We start from the raw sequence: 19,848 nt of genomic DNA, 5'->3' as shown, positions 1-19,848 counted from the left end.
ACTCCAAACCTCAGCATCACACAATATTCCCATGCAACAAATCTGCACACGTACCCCCATATTTAAAATAAAAGTTTTTGAGGCCAGGCACAGTGGTTCATGCTCCCAGCACTTTGGGAGGCTGAGGCAGGTGGATTATCTGAGGTCCGGAGTTGGAGACCAGCCTAGCTGACATGGTGAAACCCCTATCTCTACTAAAAATATAAAAATTAGCTGGGCGTGGTAGTGCATGCTTGTAATCCCAGCTACTTCGGAGACTAAGGCAGGAGAATTGCTTGAACCCAGGAGGCAGAGGTTGCAGTGAGCTGAGATCGCACCAGTGCACTCCAGCCTGGGCAACATAGCAAGACTCTGTCTAAAAAAAAAAAAAAAAAAGAAAAAAATAATAAAAATCAAGTAAAAGTTGAAAAAATAAAGAACTAAAACCTGATGTGGAAAATGCCTATATCTAACCCAAATCTATCAAGCTAACCAGAAAAAGAAAGAAGACAAAGCAGCAGCAGCAGCAGCCACCGCCGCCACCACCACCACCACCACTGCTGTCATCCTCTAATTTTACACGATAATAAATGAAGACTGGTGGGGGGAACCCTCCGAGATGGTAGCATTTCCTTCTCAGGTAAGCCAAGCTGGTTACAGGGATCAGTGTTCCTAGCTGTGAGTTAATGACAGTTTTCATTCCTTTTCATACTCTAGGCATTTGAGCACCTTTTCTCTTGGGCCCTCCCTGCCCGCTTGGCCTACCCAACCTTATTATTCATCCTTTAAAAGACTTAGCTCAAATTTCTGTTCATAACCACAGGAGGAATTACTCCCTCCCTCCTCTGTGGCCTTACAGAACTTTTCATTCTGCTAGTGTAGCACTTCTCACATTGCAGGGGCTAACTGGGTACACAACAGTTTCTGCCACCAGAATCCAAATGCTTAGAGGACAGATTCAGCATCTTATCTACCTTTTATCCTCAGGGTGTAGCAGAGTGTCTGGTATATAGTAGGCATTCAAAAAATATCTGTTGAATAAGTATGTGAGTGAATGAAGAAGCATTTAAATTACCCCAAATACTAAAAGAAAAAGACCAGAATGAAAATAATCTAGTTTGTATATCTTAGCCCTCCAATCATTACACTTAAAAGAACTCTAAAGACAAGATATTTTTAAATATAAAAAAATGTATCTTCCCAAATAGAAAAAGATAAACCATCCCACGTAATTTTCACAAGGACAGTGGACATTATAAATTACAGTCATAAAACTCTAGTCCTTTGTAACTTATGTGGTATTTCCTTTAGTTCTACTCTTTCATCTTTTCCAAGATTTGTTTTTCCATCCTGAGTGCTTCAAGCTAAAGAAAAAGATGACACAGGGACACCTATGTATATAGACACAAAATCTCTCACTTTCTCCAAACATTTCGGGTCACTATGCTCAGTTAAAACATTAAATTCCTGGAAAGGTACACAGAGTTCCTAACCATTCCAAATGACTAAAATCTACTTTCTCATTATGCCTTGAGTTATATTTTACAACTACAGTCCTGAAAATTGTGGACTACTTGTAATTAATGAGAAAATATGAGAGGCTTGGAAGTAAATACACACACATAAAAATATTTTCTAAATCAACTAAAGCCAAAGTCAAGGTTCTTAGGGAGCCACCAGTTACTAACGTATCAGGCTCCGAAGCAGCACTGGAGAGTGGCTGTGGAGCCAGAGGACCTGGATTGGAACCCACACTAGCTTTGGGACCTTGGCAAGTTATGAATCTTCTTGTGGCTTAACCTTTTCATCTTTAAATGAAAAAAAAAAAAATGGTGCCTTCCCCATAAGAGTATTATGCAGAGTGAAAAAATTAATGCAGGTAAGCAAATAGAAGCATATGTGGCATACATTAAGAATTTAATAATGGTTAGAGTTAATATTATAGAATCACCTTCATATGTCCTCATCTTTTAAGTTATTTCATTAGTAGGACATTCCAGAAGATGAGAAAATACTTCTCCTGAGCCAATCTCTGCCATAAGGTCACTGTCATTTGGGGCACATGTCATAGATGGAAGTGTAACAAACCTGATCCTGGAGTATTATTTTCCAGTCAGACAAGAAATCATAGTAGGCATGAGAAATAATAATTCCATTAACTACACTTACATTGGTTTTGCTAACATCCATATGAACGCACACAGAAAAAACCTTTTAGAGCCACATATAACAGAGTAATCAAGGAACATGCTATGCTGCTTATTAGCAAGATGTTCAGGCCCAGGTGACTTGCCACTGTAAGCTGGCTTCCTTATCTGTACAATGGCCATAGTCATTGTCACAATCATTGTAATTAGTCCATTCTCACACTGCTAATAAAGACATACCCAAGACTGGGTAATTTATAAAGGAAAGAAGTTTAATGGACTCACAGTTCCACATGGCTGGGGAGGCCTCATAATCACGGCAGAAGACGAAGGAAGAGCAAAGGATGTCTTACATGGCCACAGGCAAAGAGAGAATGAGAGCCAAGGGAAAGGGGAAACCCCTTATAAAACCATCAGATCTCGTGAGACTTGTTCACTACCATGAGAGCAATAGGGGGGGAAACCGCCTCCTTGATTCAATTATTTCCCACTGAGTCCTTCCCACAACACATGGGAATTATGGGAGCTACATTTCAAGATGAGATTTGGGTGGGGACAAAGCCAATCATCTTCACCATACCTAATGCTATTGGTAAACCTTAAACCTGATAGTATGTACGAAAGCACCTAATAGACAGTTCATCCATGTTACCTTTACATTTTTATTCTTCTTGATTCCTGTGTAACTTTGTGGGCTTGCTGTGACTCTCTTTGGTTTTCCAAGAGACTCTCGTTACTTTCTCTCCCACCTAGATTAGATTGGGTCTAAGGGAAGAAAAAGTATATGTACACTAAAAAAAGCAAAACAACTTCTTGTTTCTGAAAAAGCCAATCAAACATTTCTAATGGATAAGTTCCCTATTTGGTAAATCAAGAAAATCTATCATAGTAAGTATGTGAAGAGGCCAAGTAAGAGCAGATAGTTACCACAAAACTACACAAAGATGACAGATTATGGAATATGCAATGTTAGGATCAAGTTTGCTGTAAAGGGAACAAATAGTGACCTCTTTGCCTGAGTTTGGACTGAGCACACAAAGGGAAATAAAATCAGGAATGCTGATTTTTCACTTTGGTAACAGATGGTGAGCAATGTCTATGAACACTGGATTTTACATCCTCCTAGATATTTCCACAGGATTAGATAAGACCAAAAAACATTATATTGAGCATAAGAGTAATCCAATAAAAATCCAATTTTATGTTCTCTCTCCTCTTCACAGCTGAACAACCTGTTAAAATTAAAGAATGGACAACTGCCTGAAAAATGTGTGTGTAGTTCTTTTTATTTGTTAAATTTAAAATAGCTTATTTGTATCCCAAATATTTAAAAGTATCATTGTGGGCCAGGCACGGTGGCTCACGCCTGTAATCCCAGCATTTTGGGAGGCCAAGGCAGGCAGATCACGAGGTCAGGAGATGGAGACCATCCTGGCCAACATGGTGAAACCCCGACTCTACTAAAAATACAAAAATTAGCCAGGCATGGTGGCGGGTGCCTATAGTCCCAGCTACTCAGGAGGCTGAGGCAGGAGAATGGCGTGAACCCGGGAGGCGGAGCTTGCAGTGAGCCGAGATCAAGCCACTGCACTTCAGCCTGGGTGACAGAGCGAGACTCTATCTCAAAAAAAAAGTAGTCTTGTGGTCAAAGTGTTTCGATAATAAGTAATAGGAAAAGAAGAATTCACCATCTAACTAGATGACAAGGAAAGGGAGAAATGCTTGAATTCCAAATAGCCTGTTTACGCACTGCAAATTCAAATTAGCCACCATAATTAGTTCAAGAAACAGAACTACATTTCTGACCCTGAAAGATATCACATGGTATCACAGATGAAAACAAAAGTCAGTATGTTTATACACATTTTACCCTGTAAGAGTCTAGGGTTCAGAGGCATGATGTGATTTGACAAATTTCACATTGCTAATAAAGCAGTGGGGTTTGAACCCAGAGTTTTCTAAATCTAGTGTCTCCCCTCCCCATCATACAACGCCTCCTCTCAGAGTACACATCTGACAAAGGACTGGGTGTGGAGGCCATTATTGAAAAGACAGATTGGAGTCAACTAGTAGAGATGAGATCACTGGGTCTCTGCTTTTTAGCCTGCAGGCGTATGGAACCATTAAAACTGTTTATGAGGAAAATAACATGTCAAAGGGGAACAGAAATATCATCTGTGTAGACAGATAAAATTTAGGAAAAGAACTGAAAGCTTTTTCCCTCTTACAGGGATTTCTGGTCAGATAGTGATGTTTGATTGATAGATTCAGATACATTGTTCAGTGTAAGAGTTGTCAAGTCGCTCTTTCCAACTTTCCAAAATTTCCAGGATACATCATATTTATAATAACAATCTCCTGTATGCAGACATCATCTCCCACAGAAAAAACCCCACTCTCCTATATTGTGACAATCCAAGATCAGTTTTAATGAAACCCACTAAATGCACTAAAAAAGTAAAATATAATCATACTGATACTTACAATTTTACTCTTAGAAAAAAATGCATGGTACTCCTCATCTTCTTCAATACAATCCACAAAAACATATTCATGGATAACTAAATTCCATAATATCCTCTAAAGAAATGAACTATTTCAGATGGGAGGCAGTACTGAGGGCTAAGATACGATGAGTAAAAAACACTTCCTTGTTCCTCAATCCAAGAATTCACTTAAAAGGTATACTTGTTTATACATAGGTGGAAAGTTGAAGCACTTTTAAAAAAAAAAGCGAGACCTAGTTACGATACAGTAATAATATGTGCTGTCCTTTGACAAGTATAAAATATAATATTCTAGTTTATGCCGATTTGGCATGTAAAAGGATAACCTAGAACACCACCATCAAAAAATACAAATGCCTAGCTAGCAATCCAGGCCAGAAAAAAATCTAAAAGAAAAAGCTGTCACATGATGTTAGCTATAAACCAGAACAAAAATGATTCACTCCAGGAATGGTGTTTATGTTGGAAAGGTATACAAGGTTATAAACAAGTTTTATTCAGTTGGTTCCATACCAATGCAAAGCTTCATGCCTTAAATGGCCTCATGTATTGCTCATCAGGAGCCAATTACAGGTCTACAAATATGTTTATTTTAAAACAAGAACAAGGACAGTCTGGCTCATTGTTTGTTCATCTTTCTAGAAAACAGGTTTCCACGTAAATCTTTCTAAGGGAACACATCTACCTTCCAAGTATAGGTTTGTTGGCTTTCATAAGCCCCTAGATATTTTTTCCTACATTTCTTCTAAAAATACACAAACTACCAACAGAGGCCTATGTTAAAGAGAAGCAACTAAACACTTGCTGAGTTTGAGAGATCGGCATTAGAAGGACAAATACAATTCTGTCTTCAGAGAATACCTACATACATTCTGATCTGAAGATCCCATTTTTAAAGCTTCCAAAAGAAGTGAATCCAAAAGCAACAACTATTCTTGAACTCAGTTTAGAAGATTTTTTGTTTTGTTTTGTTATAGAGTCTCCTTTCCAAAGATCGGATAAAAGACAATAAAAAGACATGTCTTGACCAGGGGTGGTGGCTCACACTTGTAATCCCAGCACTTCGGGAGGCCGAGGCAGGTGGATCACCTGAGGTCAGGAGTTCGAGACCAGTCTGGCCAACATGGTGAAACCTAGTTTCTACTAAAAGTATAAAAATTAGTCAGGCGTGGTGGTGGGCGCCTGTAACCCCAGCTACTCGGGAGGCTGAGGCAGGAGAATTGCTTGAACGTGGAAGGCAAAGGCTGCAGTGAGCTGAGATCATACCACTGTACTCCAGCCTGGGCAACAGGGCAAGACTCCCTCTCAAAAAAAAAGAGACATGTTTACTTCAGTTTCTTCAGTTGCTTTCATGAGGAAACTGACCCTTACCACTCTCCTTCACAGGATGGGGGAGAACAGTCAGAGTCTAGAAAACCTATGTGCTTTGGGTATTGAGCATGTCAATGAAAATGAGCAGTCTTGAATAACATAAGATATTCTTTGGGTTACATAAGACACAGATATTATAATCCCTAATCAGACAACTGAACTATGGACAGTTCAGTCCAAAATCTTATTTTATATATAAGAATCTGAAGTACACAAACATCAAGTTACTTTACCACATTTACTCAGTTGCAAAGCCAAAAAGAGATCTCCAATCTTGACTCCTGATGAAATTTTTCATTATGTCACTGTAATGAATTTTTAAACTATGCCTACAATTTTTACCCTGACCACGAATTCACTTCTTTCTCATGGCTGGAGGTTAATAAATTGCTTTCAGAATTGATCAAGGGTTCTGATATTGCAGAGTATGTGTTCAGGGCTGGGCCAAGAGCAAGGCCTAGGAGAGATCAGGACACTGGTTGTTGTGATAGAGTGTGGCCCCTGCAGGGAGAGGTGCCATGTATAATGTACCATGGGCACACACACTAAGGAAAGGTGACTCTTCCATACTGGTTTCAACAAAAAACAGCTAAGAGAGCAATGAGAAAAAATGTAAAAGAAAACTCTTACTCTTTAATAAAGAGAATGCAAAAAAAAAAAAAAAAGGAGCAGTCGGGTGTGGTGGCTCACACCTGTAATCCCAGCACTTTGGGAGGCCAAGGCAGGTGGATCACGAGGTCAGGAATTCACGGTGATCAACCATGGTTGGCCAACATGGTGAAATCCCATATCTACTAAAAATACAAAAATTGGCTGGGTGTGGTGGTGTGTGCCTGTAATCCCAGCTACTCGGGAGGCTGAGGCAGGAGACTTGCTTGAATGTGGGAGGTGGAGGTTGCAATGAGCTGAGATTGTGCCACTGCACTCCAGCCTGGGCGACAGAACAAGATTCCATCTCAAAAAAAAAAAAAAAGAGCAACACTATTAGGAAAGAATTACCTCTGCTACATTAGAACAAGGCAAGGATGATGGAAGATACAGAAAGCTTTCCCTTACCTAAGTTCCAGGCAGAACTAGATAGAACAGAAACTTGGAGCAGAGCTATTGCCAAAGCCTTGAGCTCAGGTTAAAGGAAACTGTCACTGTTCCACTTCTCCTTTGAGTTTCAGATTTGGTTTCCCAGGATGCCATTGTAAAAGAGTCCAGTAATGGGGAGAAAACAAATTCCCAGCTCCCACAACCTACAACAATTGAAACTAGTTATTTAGGATTCCCAGAAAGGATATTTAAAAAAAAAAAAAAAAAAAAACTCACTTGTTTATCCTTGCAGGTTAGTTAGGTGAATAACCTCAACTGACTACCATGAATGAAAATAGTTAAGCAAGAAGGATACAAATAGGGATCTTGCATTTATTGTTTGTTGTTTACCAATTGCAATTTGGGGGACGTGAGGCAATTGTAGTTGATGGAAGTTAAGCAAGGAAGATTGTTGGTTTACGGCCTACTCTTGGCAATTTGGAAGTAAATGATAACCAATATTTACTCAGGCTACTAGTTGTATATGCTTTCTCCTCCTCTCTATCCGATGACACAAAGTAGTGAGCACCACATGGAGTGTGCCCCAAAATTTACAAATTGCACATGTATCGTATCTCATCTAAGACAACACCACAAGACAAAAGTATTCTTTCATCATTTGACAAATGATAAAGGGAGAATTCAGGGAGTTACAAAAATTTCCCAGTGCTCACTAGCTAATTGGAAGAGGCTGGATTGTAACATAGAGTTTCTGACACCAAATGTCCTGAGCCACGTGTACTCACTTAAGTTAATATCTTATCTCTCATTCTCCTTTCCTTTGCTCACATATAAAGAGCTGAGCAGAAGAGGTTTTTGAATGTTGGCTTTTAGGAGAATTTGTAGATTTCAACTCTCCGTTTTCTTCCTATGCCCAAATTATTATCGATAACAGAGTTGGCATTATATGATCTTTTGGGTCTCTGGAGAGAAAAACCAATAAATAAATAAATAACCAATTTATTTCCGACAAATTGGTTGGAAATAAAACAAATATAGGTTTAGCATACATTTGGCAGGGTCGGAGAGGGGGTGGTGGGCAAGGAAATTTTAATAGTCTTAACTATCTTGGTTCTGGAGCTAAGAGCATCAAATCTCCAGTGGAAAAGTCAAACCTACTTTCCAATCAAATAATGAAGGCTTCCATGTTAATCCCTATATAAGAGATACAAAGAGAATGTACAGAGGGATCATTTTATGGATGTTATGGAAAGACAACACCTGTTCTTTGGACACTAGTGCCTTTGGTTACACCCAGGTTTTAAGGGGATGAATATACATCTTTTTGGGAGATTTAAAAAAAAATCAGAAAATTATAATATTCTTTTGCCTCCCAAGAAAAACAATCTTTAGATAATTGGGATTTGATGAGAGTGGGGGAACTCTGCAAATCTTATGCCATTATGAGCATGCGATAATTAGCATTCAGACTGTTAAAGTTATGAAGCGATCCCTTTGCTGCGTGATTCAGAGGCCTTGGTTCCCTACTTTCAGATTAAAATGAAGACTGAAAGACTAAACTTCAACTATGTCTGAATGTCTGTGGGCTGTTTTCCCCACAACTAACAACCTTATTTAAACTCCCAACTTTTAAACTGCTAAAAGCATGGAAACATTAATAATGGCCCTCCTTCATTAAACCTCAACTTCCCCTCCTACTTGTACTTTTGACCAATTTACTGACTTCAAAGCAAGCAACAGCATCCTGTTCAGTTACTCAGTAGGACCTCTGTATCTTCACCCAACACCTTAAACCAAAAGAACACCAAAACCCACAAAAAAAGTCATGATCTCTACACTCCTCCTAGTCTATTGAAGGCAATTATGTAACCTCAAAGTTTTTGCTTTTATTTTTTATTTTTTCAGTTGCCATGGGAAAGACTGGGCAGCTCCATCTGCACAGGGTAATTACTGTCCTCCCAAAACACACTCACTCTCTCTCTCACACATACACACACACACACAAAACCTGCAATGATATAAAGAAAAAGTAAACATAATTTTAAACATTTTCAAAGAGGCCAAAAAGGCATTAAACAATCAATGTATTGCTTTGCTGCTGGCAGAAATAAACAAAACAGCCATTTACTGTCAGGAAAACAGCATTTTCAGAGCTGAAGTAGTAATAATAGCAATTAATATTTCCTCAGAATTTAATATTTGTCAGGTACTGTGGACTAAGTATTTTACACAGATCATCTTATATAATCTCCATAAATGTAAATCTACAATTCCCATTTTTACAGAAAATAAACGAGGTTAAGAGAGGCTGAGTCACTTGCACAGGGCTGATTAGTAGTGGAGCCAGGATTCAAACCCAGAGCCCACAGTCTTGGTGCTCTGTGCCCCTCGGTGCCTGCCTGCCCACAGCCTGTGTTATCATTACAGCTCGCTTCTGGTCTGGTCTAATGACCTGTTGAAGGAACTCAAATGATCACTCATCTCATCTACTGAAACTAAGAATAATTCAAAATATTTTGGGGTGTCAAAATGCCTATGACCAGCCTGAGCTGAGAACATGCCTCTACAAAAAAAAAATAAATTTAAAAAATTAGCCAGGCACAGTACTGTATGCCTGTGGTCCCAGCTACTCAAGAAACTGAGGTGGGAGGATCACTTGAGCAGCTGGGAGATCAAGACTGCAGTGAGCCATGATTGCACTGCTGTACTCCAGCATTCCAACGTGGGCAATAGAAAGAGACCCTGTCTCAAAAAAAAAAGAAAAAAAAAGAAAAAAAAATGCATTTGACCACAGGCTGCACCAGTAACAATGATCTTATTTCATTATCTACAGTACAATATAAGTATGCCTATGTAACATTCAAATACTATGGCCTTTTCCATTTTCTTAATCAGTTTCAATTTCTCAGTGTTAACTCCTTAATTTAACACTTTTCAATAAAAATGCTATCTGCTAATGTGCATTGTGACATTAATTTTGAGTTTTACGAGATTTGTGAGCACGGGGTAAGGATAAAAGACATTCAACTCTCATCTATTTTATTTTATTTTATTTTATTATTCCCAAGGGAAGAAATATTTTTACTTTGGCTTCTTCATGAATTTAGGTAATTACTGAGATTCTTGCCATTTTTATATGCTGGATTTGATTCCCTATGATGGAAAGTGTATACAATTCCCAAAGAAATCTATGTTAATAGTATAGAGTTCAAATATTAAAAGAGATGAGGTGCTATCAGAAGCACAGCCTTGGACCAGGCCACCAACATGAATGGGTAGATCATTTAACAAGCCAACACATGCTAATAGAATCTTCTAAAGGGCTGGACACCTATCACAAGGTCCCCCTACCCACCTTGACTCTGTTTATCAAGGGAGGAATCCCGACACCATGGAGCCCCCAGGCCTCCCTTCCTCTATCAGCACAGCATGCCCGCAGTCACAAGCTGCCTGCGAGTTTGGTAAGACTCTGGCTCCAGTCCCTTGGCCTCATCTGACCCGTCTTTCTGCCGTATCACTCATCTCCTGGAAAGGAACGTGTTTCCAAGTTTCTTCCACATCAGCAGTAGGAAAGGAATTTGCAGTCTTTGAGTATTAAGTGACCTGGGTAGAAAAAAGTCTTAGAAGGGAGGTGAGACTGAGGGGTGGGGAAGTACAATGAGATACTTTCACTTTGCCAAATTCCCATCCCTTTTTGTCCGTAGGCAATGCCAGAAGAGAAAGCCAAAAGGAGGTAGGAGGGTAAGTGGAAACAGCTCCTCCTCTTCCCTTGCACTTCCTGGCTGGTTATCTGCAAACATCTCTCTACCACCCTTCCCCACGCAGGGAGCCTGGGGAGATACACACACTTGCCTAACTGCTGGAGCCTCACCATCCACATTAGCTACCTCTCTAAGTCCTTGAGAAGCAGGGCAGGCACAGTGGCCAGGGTGGGGACAGGGTGGATCCACAGAAGCCCACCTGATGACCTTTCCATTAACAACCAGAGCTCTTGGTGCTGCCTCCCAGAGATAAGTAGGGGAGGTGTCTAGACAAAGAAGAAAATAAAAATGTTTTCTTCCTTCCTTTCCCTCAGTCATACTTTAAACCTTCCTCTGGGCACTGCAGTAAAAAGAAGCAAGGAGGTGCACCCGGCCAGAGAGCAATCTCCAGGAGGCTAGATGAGCCGTCCTGTGTGTGGGAATAAAGGCAGACCAGAACAGAAAGCAGTGAGGTTGTGTTTCCAAAATCCCAGCTCCCAGACCTGTGGTCAGAGCAGAGTCAAATGTGAACTTGCCAGTGGCTCTCTTAATACATGAGGCAAAAAGTTAATGTCTGATGGACTGGAGCCCATGCCAAACTCCAGCTCAGTTGCCTCCCCACAGGGACTAGTTCAAAGAAATGAGATCTAGTGGTGGTGAACAAGCCAAGTAAGTTGCAGGGAGGCCCCAGCTCACAGGTCTGACTTTGGAGCCCCTCCTCTGGGCTTCCCTAATACTCTATGCACAGCTCCTCCCCAGGTACTCACAGCCACCATTCACCCTTTATTCATCTGTCCTGTCTATGAAGCAAAGTTGAGGGCTGCCCTTTTCTGGACTTTACGTGCTTGGTACTGAATACACTAGGTCTGCGCTGTCTAATACAGTGGTCACTAGACACATGTGGCTCTTGAGCCCTTGAAATGAGTTCAGTCCAAACTGAGATGTACCTCAAGTTTAAAAAGGACAGTGGATTTCACAGGCTTACTATGAAAAATACAGTTAAATACCTCAATAATTTTTATATTAATTAAATATTGAAATAATATTTTGGATATATTAGGTTAAAGTATGTTATTAAAATTAATTTCACCTAATTGTCTTCATTTTTTTTAGCATGGCTACACATGTGTCTTATATTATATGTCTATTACACAGTATTGTTCTGGGTATTCCATGAGGGAAGGAGGGAGCGAGGGAGGGAGGAAGGAAAGAAGGAAGGAAGGAGGGAGGGAAGAAGGAATGAAGGCAGGGGGGCGGGCAGGCAGGCAGACAAGAGAGAGAAAGAAAAGAGTGGGGAGAGGGATGGAGGAAGGAACAACAAGAGAAAGAGAAAGTTGACTGGAGATCAGTATGAATGCTTTTAAATCAACATATAATAGAAATGGTTTTAAAGAAGTGAGGTTATTTTCAGAAATAATTTTTGTATCTAGAACTACATTTCATTCTGAATCATTTACTGTGAGAAAATGCTTACTAATCACCCAGGACTCCTAAAGGATGAGAGAGCAACAGACTGTCAGCCAGGCCACATCACAGAGGCCAAACTCAATCTTCAGTCCTCTGGTAAAGACTTGGGAAAGCAAAAGGGAATTGTCACTTGGAGATAAAACAATGAATCTGGAAACCCCGCAGTTTTCCAAACTTCTCTTTATCCTAAATGTAACAGTTCCCTCAGTTCAGCTGGTTAAATATGTTCTTTGAAACTGTTTTTAAACATACACAACCTTCCAGCAAACATTTAAAGAAGCCAGGCGCAGTGGTTCATGCCTGTAATCCCAGCACTTTGGGAGACTGAGGCAGGTGGATCACCTGAGGTCAGGAGTTTGAGACCAGCCTGGCCAACATGATGAAACCCTGTCTCTACTAAAAAATACAAAAAATAGCTGGACGTGGTGTCGCACGCCTGTAATTCCAGCTACTTAGGAGGCTGAGGCAGGAGAATCACTTCAACCTGGGAGGCAGAGGTTGCAGTGAGCTGAGATTGCACCATTGCACTCCAGCCTGGACAAAAAGAGTGAAACTCTGTCTCAAAAAATAAAAATAAAGAATTAACACCAATCTTTCTCAAACTCTTTCAAAAAACTGAAGAAGATAAAACACTTTTCTGTCTTTTTTTTTTTGAGACAGGGTCTTACTCTATTGCCCAGGCTGGAGTGCAGTGGTGCAATCTCTGCTCACTGCAGCTTCTGCCTCCTGGGTTCAGGTGATTCTCCTGCCTCAGTAGCTGGGACTACCGGTGCATACCACCATGCCTGGCTAATTTTTGTATTTTTAGTAGGGATGGAGTTTCACCATGTTGGTCAGGCTGGTCTTGAACTCCTGACCTCAGGTGATCAACCCACCTCGGCCTCCCAAAGTCGTGGGATTACAGGCGTGAGCCACCACACCTGGCTGGTAAGACACTTTTTAATTCATTCTGTGAGGCCAGTATTACCCTGATACCAAAGCCAGAAAAAGAAAGAAAACTACAGACTAATATCCTTTATAAACGCTGATGTAAAAATTCTCAACAAAATACTAGCCATCTGAATTCAGCAAAATATTAAAAGAATTATACACCACAAACAAATGAGATTTAGTCTTGAAATGCAAGGATGGTTTAACATAGAAAAATTGATATAATACGTAATGTTAACAGAATGAAAGACTAAAACCACATGGTCATCTCAATGTGGTTGATTCAGAAAACGCACTTGGCAAAATTCAATACCCTTGCATGTTGAAGATACTCAACATACTAGAAAGAAATCTACCTCAATATAATAAAATTCATATATGAAAAAACCCATAGCCAACAACATAATGGTGAAAGACTAAAAGGACTTACTCTAAGATCAGAAATAAGGCAAGGATGCCTACTTTCACCACTTCTATTCAACATGGTACAAGAAGCTCTAGCCAGAGCAATTAGGCAAGAAAATGAAATAAAGGCCATCCAAATTGGAAAGGAAAAGTAAAACTATTTCTGTTTGCAAATGATATGATCTTATATGCAAAGACTCCAAAAGATGCCCCCATCCTGCACTCAAAAAATTATTAGAGCTAATAAATTAAATAAAGTAGCAGGATACAAAGCCAACATAAAAAAATAAGTTGCATTTTTATATACTAACAATGAACAATCTGAAAAGGAAATTACAAAAATGGTTCCATTTATAATGGCATCAAAAACAATGAAATACTTAGGAATTAATTAAGGAGTTAAGAGACTTATACAATAAAAACTATAAAACTTTTCTGAAAGAAATTTAAAAAGACATAAATACATAAAAATATATACCATGTTCATGAATTAGCAAATTTCATACTGATAAGATGTAAATACCACCCAAAGCAATCTGTAGATTCAATGCAATCTCTATCAAAATCCCAATGACGATTTTTGCAGAAATAGAAAAATCCATTCTAAAATCCATAGGGACTCTCAAAGGATCCTAAATAGTGAAAAACAATCTTGAAAAAGAACAAAGCTGAAGGATTCACACTTCCTGACTTCAAAACTTACTGCAAAGCTACAGTGATCAAAACATGGTGATACTAGCATAAACACAGAGAGATGCACCAGCAGAATAGAAAACCCAGAAATAAACCCTCACGTATAGTCAAATGACTTTTGACAAGGATGCCGAGACCACTCAATGGGAATGGGCAATGTTTTCAAAAATGGTGCCGGGAAAACGAAATGTCCACATGTGAAAGAATAAAGTTGTACTTTACATAACACCATATACAAAAATTAACTCAAAATGGAACAAAGACCTAAGCATAAGACCTAAATCTATAAATCTGTTAGAAGAAAATGGGACAAAAGCTTCATGTCATTGGATATGGCAGTTATTTCTTGGATATGATACCAAAGGCACAAGCAACAAAAGGAAAATAATACATAAATTAGACTTCATTTAATGTTTTTAAATATTGTGCATCAAAAGACAACACAGTAAAACGGCCACCCACAGAATGGGAGAAGATATTTGCAAATCATATTTCTGATAAGGGATTCATATTCAGAATATATAAATAACACCTAAAAATTCAACAACACAACAAACAACCTAAGAAACAGGCAAGGGAATTGAATAGATATTTCTCCAAAGAAGATATACAAATGGCCTATTATAAGCACATGAAGATATGTTCAACATCACTAATCACTAAGGAAATGCAATCAAAACTTTAAGATACCATCTCATGCCCATTTGAATGACTACTATCAAAAACTCAGAAAATAAATGTTGCTGAAAATGTGGAAGAACTGGAGCCCTTATGCACTGTTGGTTGGAATGTAAAATGGTACAGCCATTGTAGAAAACGGTATGGTAGTTCCTCAAAAAATTAGAAATACAATTACCACATAATCCAGTAGTTCCACTCCTGAGTATGTACCCAAAAGAAATGAGGCAGGGTCTTGAAGGGACATGAGTACACCCATGTTCATAGCAGCATTATTCACAAATACTAAATGTGGAAGCCACACAAGTGTCTGTCGATAGATAAATGGATAAGCAAAAATGTGGTATATATTAATATATACAATTGAATATGATTCAGCCTTAAAAAGGAATGAAATTCTGATACATGCTACAACAGGGATGATCCTTAAAGGCTAATTATGCTAAGTGAAATAAGCCAGTCACAAAAGAACAAATACTATATGATTCTACTTATATGAGATACCGAAAGTAGTCAAATTCATAGAGACAGAAAGTAGAATGGTGGTTTCCGCGGGCTGTGGTGGGAGGAGGGCAGGGGGAGTCAGAGTTTAATGGGTACAGAGTTTCAGTCTGGAAAGATCAAAAGTTCAAGAGATGGAGTATGGTGATGGTTGCACAAAATGTGAAAGTATGTAATGTCAGCCAGGCGTAGTGGCTCACGCCTGTAATCCCAGCACTTCGGGAGGCCAAGGCGGGCACATCACGAGGTCAGGAGATCAAGACCATCGTGGCTAACATGGTGAAACTCCATCTCTACTAAAAATACAAAAAGGTACCCAGGCATGGTGGTGGATGCCTGTAGTCCCAGCTACTCAGGAGGCTGAGGCAGGAGAATGGATGAACCCAGGAGGTGCAGCTGGCAGTGAGCCGAGATCATGCCACTGCACTCCAGCCTGGGCGACAGAGCAAGACTCCAGTCTCAAAAAATAATAAATAAATAAATAAATAAATAAATAAGTACATAATGTCACACAACCATACATGTACAAACACTTAAGATGGTAAGTTCTGTGGCAGGTATATTTTACCACAATTTTCAAAAAAGAAAAGAAAGACAAGGAGGAGGGGGAGAAGGAGGAGGAAATGGAAGACCGGGAGAAAAGGAGGAGAAGGAGAGGAGAGGAGGAAAAAGGAGGAGAAAATCTGAGAAGAGTGAGAGGAAGGGGAAGGAGGTGAGGAGCCAGGGGATTAGAATGGGGGGATTAGAATGGCCTTGGGGTCATGAGAATAGGAATCCACACATGTACCTCTATGATTGCCTGGAAATGTTGACAGCGCAGGGCGACTGCTCACTAAATGTCTCTATTACAACATTTTATCTTCCAATACTTGCACAACCTTTTCATTTTGCCACTTGAATTTGCAGGGAGATTCAAAAAAATAGACCGAGGGTGAGTACACAAATGAAAAAAAGACAAGGAGAATGTATGTGTACATGCTCTATTTTTTGTAAAAATTATAATTTCTTTCCATCCACCATCCATATACTTAGCCCCAACCTGTCCTTACCTTGGCTAAAGTCAGGAACAACACCAAAATTAGTAATACTAAGAGCAAGCATATGCTTTCAGATGCTATAAATGTTATTTCTAAACGATCTGACAGGATAATCGTAACAATAGATATTATGTGGCAGGTATCTTGCAATCTACTTTAAAAATTACAATATTTTTTACAGCAGTTTTGTATTATGCCATTTCACAGATGAGACAACAGAGGCTAATAATTTTATCCAAGGACATAAGTAGATGAGATTTGAACCCCAGGTCTGGTAGACTGCTGGTAGTAAGGGCATATTTTGTAAATCGAGGCCATCTAAACAGGAGTAACATTGACAAATGAGAAGAAACAGAAGCGTCAGAGGAGGTAAGAGCAAACAGAAACTCACTAGCTAACCTGACTGCCAAGACATGATAACTGCACCACACATAATGTCTGAAACCTAATGTGGGTTTGTTGTTTTTTGTTTGTTTGTTTGTTTGTTTGTTTGAGACAGAGTCTCACTCTGTAGCCCAGGCTGGAGTGCAGTAGCACGATCTCAGCTCACTGCAACCTCCGCCTCCTGGGTTCAAGCATTCTCCTGCCTTAGCCTCCCAAGTAACTGGGATTACAGGCACACACCACCATGCCCAGTTAATTTTTGTATTTTCAGTAGAGACAGGGTTTCACCATGTTGGCCAGGCTCGTCTTGAACTCCTGACCTCGTGATCCACCTGCCTCGGGCTCCCAAAGTGCTGGGATTACAGGCGTGACCCACCGCGCCTGGCCAACCTAATGTTTTAGGAGGGCTGAATGCCATGTCCCATGTCCCTTTGAAAGTCTTTTTTTTTTTTTTTTATCTCTAAATCTCAGCCTTATAAACAACAATCAAAAGAAAACAACTCAACCTAAGAAAGAGAAATTCTGGTTGGGCAAGAACGTTAATAATCCGCCTTCCTACAGGGTCATTTTCTCTAAGTTATATATTAAAGAAGTTACACAGGAAGAAGAAAAAATCAGAGGGTAACAGAAAATTACTCCAGCAAATGTATTGACCTTTAATGAAGGGTAATTTCCTCAAAAGTATTTATGCTTTCTAAAGTACTACACTTTATGTAAAAGTAAAGCCGCAGTATAGAAAGCATCATGAGAGAAATTGATTCTTAACAAATAGCTGTCAGGGATGGTTCACCTGAACCCACATTGTAATCCTAGATTGTAAGAGCAACTTGGTGAAATGGGACAGAAAACGCCCTCTGGAGCCGCAGACTCTGGAATCTGTTATACCCATTTCCAATCTCACCTAGAAATCCAGAAAAAAAGTCACTTTCAGACACATTACAAGATTAAAACTTTGCCTTCTTACGAGAAGGTTACAACTACATGCATACTTGCCATTTGCTAAGCTCTTCCATTTACAAGGTTTGTTTTTTTTTAAAACAAACTTCTACATTTGACAACAAAGCGTTCTTACACACAACACTGCCCACCTGCTCATCTTTCTGTATCCATTTTTAAGTGCCTGGAAAACACAAGAAGGGGAAACAAAGGGCAAATGCCAGTCTGTGACCTCTGTCTGGACTTAGCCAAGCGTGATGTGTGAATCAGGTGTGTGGAATGGAAGTTTCCATAGCAACGAGACTGCCAGGCAGGCAGGGACTTCACACAGGCTTTCTACCAAGGTAATAGAAACAATGAGGCCACCTGAGGGACCTCAGCAAAGAGGGAGGCGGCAAAGTTCAGAGATCTCCAGCGACGGCAAGGACCTGGGTCTGCACTGACTTATTCCACACCCCCACCGCCCTGCTTTTGATTCTGTCCTGCCAGCTCCTTGAGATAATCTCTCATCTCTCTTTTTGGAAGGGAAGGGAGGGATAAATTAGAGAAGTCTCTAAAGAGAAGTCTCTAAAGAGAATTCCTTATGAGAAAAATGTAGAGGGGTCTACAAGAGAAGAGTTTTCTTTAAGTAGAAAAAAAGCAGCTCTGCGAGTCCAAACGTTCAGCCACATTGACAAATATCTGCCTGACAGAAGCACTTAACATTTTCTCTCAGCTTCTTTGATTTACCTTGCAATGTGCTCTTTGAGAACCCAGACCATAATGAAAAGATCCTGAGCTATATTTTGTGTTTTATGGATGTTTAAAATTATATTTGCTATAGATAGATACTTTAAAATTATTCTAAACTTGTAGAAACATACATATTTTTTAAAGAGTTGGCTTTTTTAGTCCCATGACTTGGAGATAAAGTACACAATTTTAATGAAATCAAGGTTTATCTTGGTTAGCTAACTGAAAGAAGGTAATCTGAACACTAGAGCTATGCTGATATTATGGCTTCTGAAGCCATTTGCCTGACTTGAGACACGCAGATGTTAAAAAGACCCAGAACAAGGCTTGTGCATTTAGAACTAAATCATGGAAGACAGCAAACTCTGCTTCTCCCTTCTCCACCATTTTTAGGTTTGCTCTGGAAGAGGCCTTTGGATTCTTCCAGAACACTACTGCAGAGACTGAAGAAGAGAGAAGCACCTTACTCTATCGCACCTTATGCCATCAGCTAATGTCTCTACTGTAACAGATTGCAACAACTGTTGCAACCGTGAGCCTATCCTTCCCACTGCACCAGAGGAATTCTTCTAGGCTGCAGATTTGATCAAGTCACTCTCAGGCTCCCAGCCTTTCAAATGGTTCCTCACTGTGCTCTGGGCAGTGAAGATCTCTTAACCCTGGCTTCCACAACCACACACGATCTGGCCTCGGCAGATTTAAGCTAAGGTGTCCTTAGCTCCATCCTCCAAACTTCCCCAACTTGCACTTCACATTCCAGGCAAATTCAACTACTTTTAATTCCCCAAATACACCATTCCTCTCTCTGGCCTCTCACCTTTTATGTTACTGATTTCTGTAAAGAACATTCAAATCTTTCCCAGTATCTCAGCTCTGATATCACTTCCTCTAGGAAGCCTTAGCCCCTGGCACAATTTCACCCTTAAAGTCCTTCCTAGGGGCAGCCAACGCACCCCGGGCATCACCCTACAGCCCTTACCACGTGAGACTGTAACTCTAACTGCTGGCTTTGCCTTTCTGATCCCCATCCAACTGGAACGGGGAGGAAGAAAAGGGCCTTGTTTACCTTTGTCTTAACTTGGGACCCAGTGCTTAGTAGATGGTCAGGCAAGATTTACCAAAAATGAATGAATGAGTGAATGAATGAATGAACAGAAGAGCAGGCAAATGGTCTCTGACCACAAACAGCGCTGACCACATCTGGGCCAGAGTCTCACAGGCCAGTTCTGCTGCTTACCAGTTTTGTGGCTTCAGGAAAGTTCCTTAGCCTCAGAGAACCTCAGATTCCTACTTGTAAATTGGT

The 19,848-nt window shown here is 40.0% G+C and overlaps 1 long non-coding RNA gene across 26 annotated transcripts in view; it reads right to left on the bottom strand.

Annotated features, from left to right (window-relative positions):
* Positions 1 to 19,848, bottom strand: part of LOC110743051 — a 553,234-nt gene that overhangs the window by 163,065 nt on the left and 370,321 nt on the right. The window contains exon 9 of one of the 26 annotated variants that reach the window (XR_004184218.1): positions 2,779 to 2,891. The exons of the other annotated variants lie outside the window; for them this stretch is intronic. This is a non-coding gene — a long non-coding RNA (uncharacterized LOC110743051). The remainder of the gene's footprint in view (positions 1 to 2,778; positions 2,892 to 19,848) is intronic. 26 annotated transcript variants of the gene reach the window in all.

Source organism: Papio anubis, chromosome 6 (genome assembly GCF_008728515.1).
Source record: "Papio anubis isolate 15944 chromosome 6, Panubis1.0, whole genome shotgun sequence".
Classification (NCBI taxonomy): domain Eukaryota; kingdom Metazoa; phylum Chordata; class Mammalia; order Primates; family Cercopithecidae; genus Papio; species Papio anubis.
This window is presented reverse-complemented; position numbering and strand designations above follow the sequence as displayed.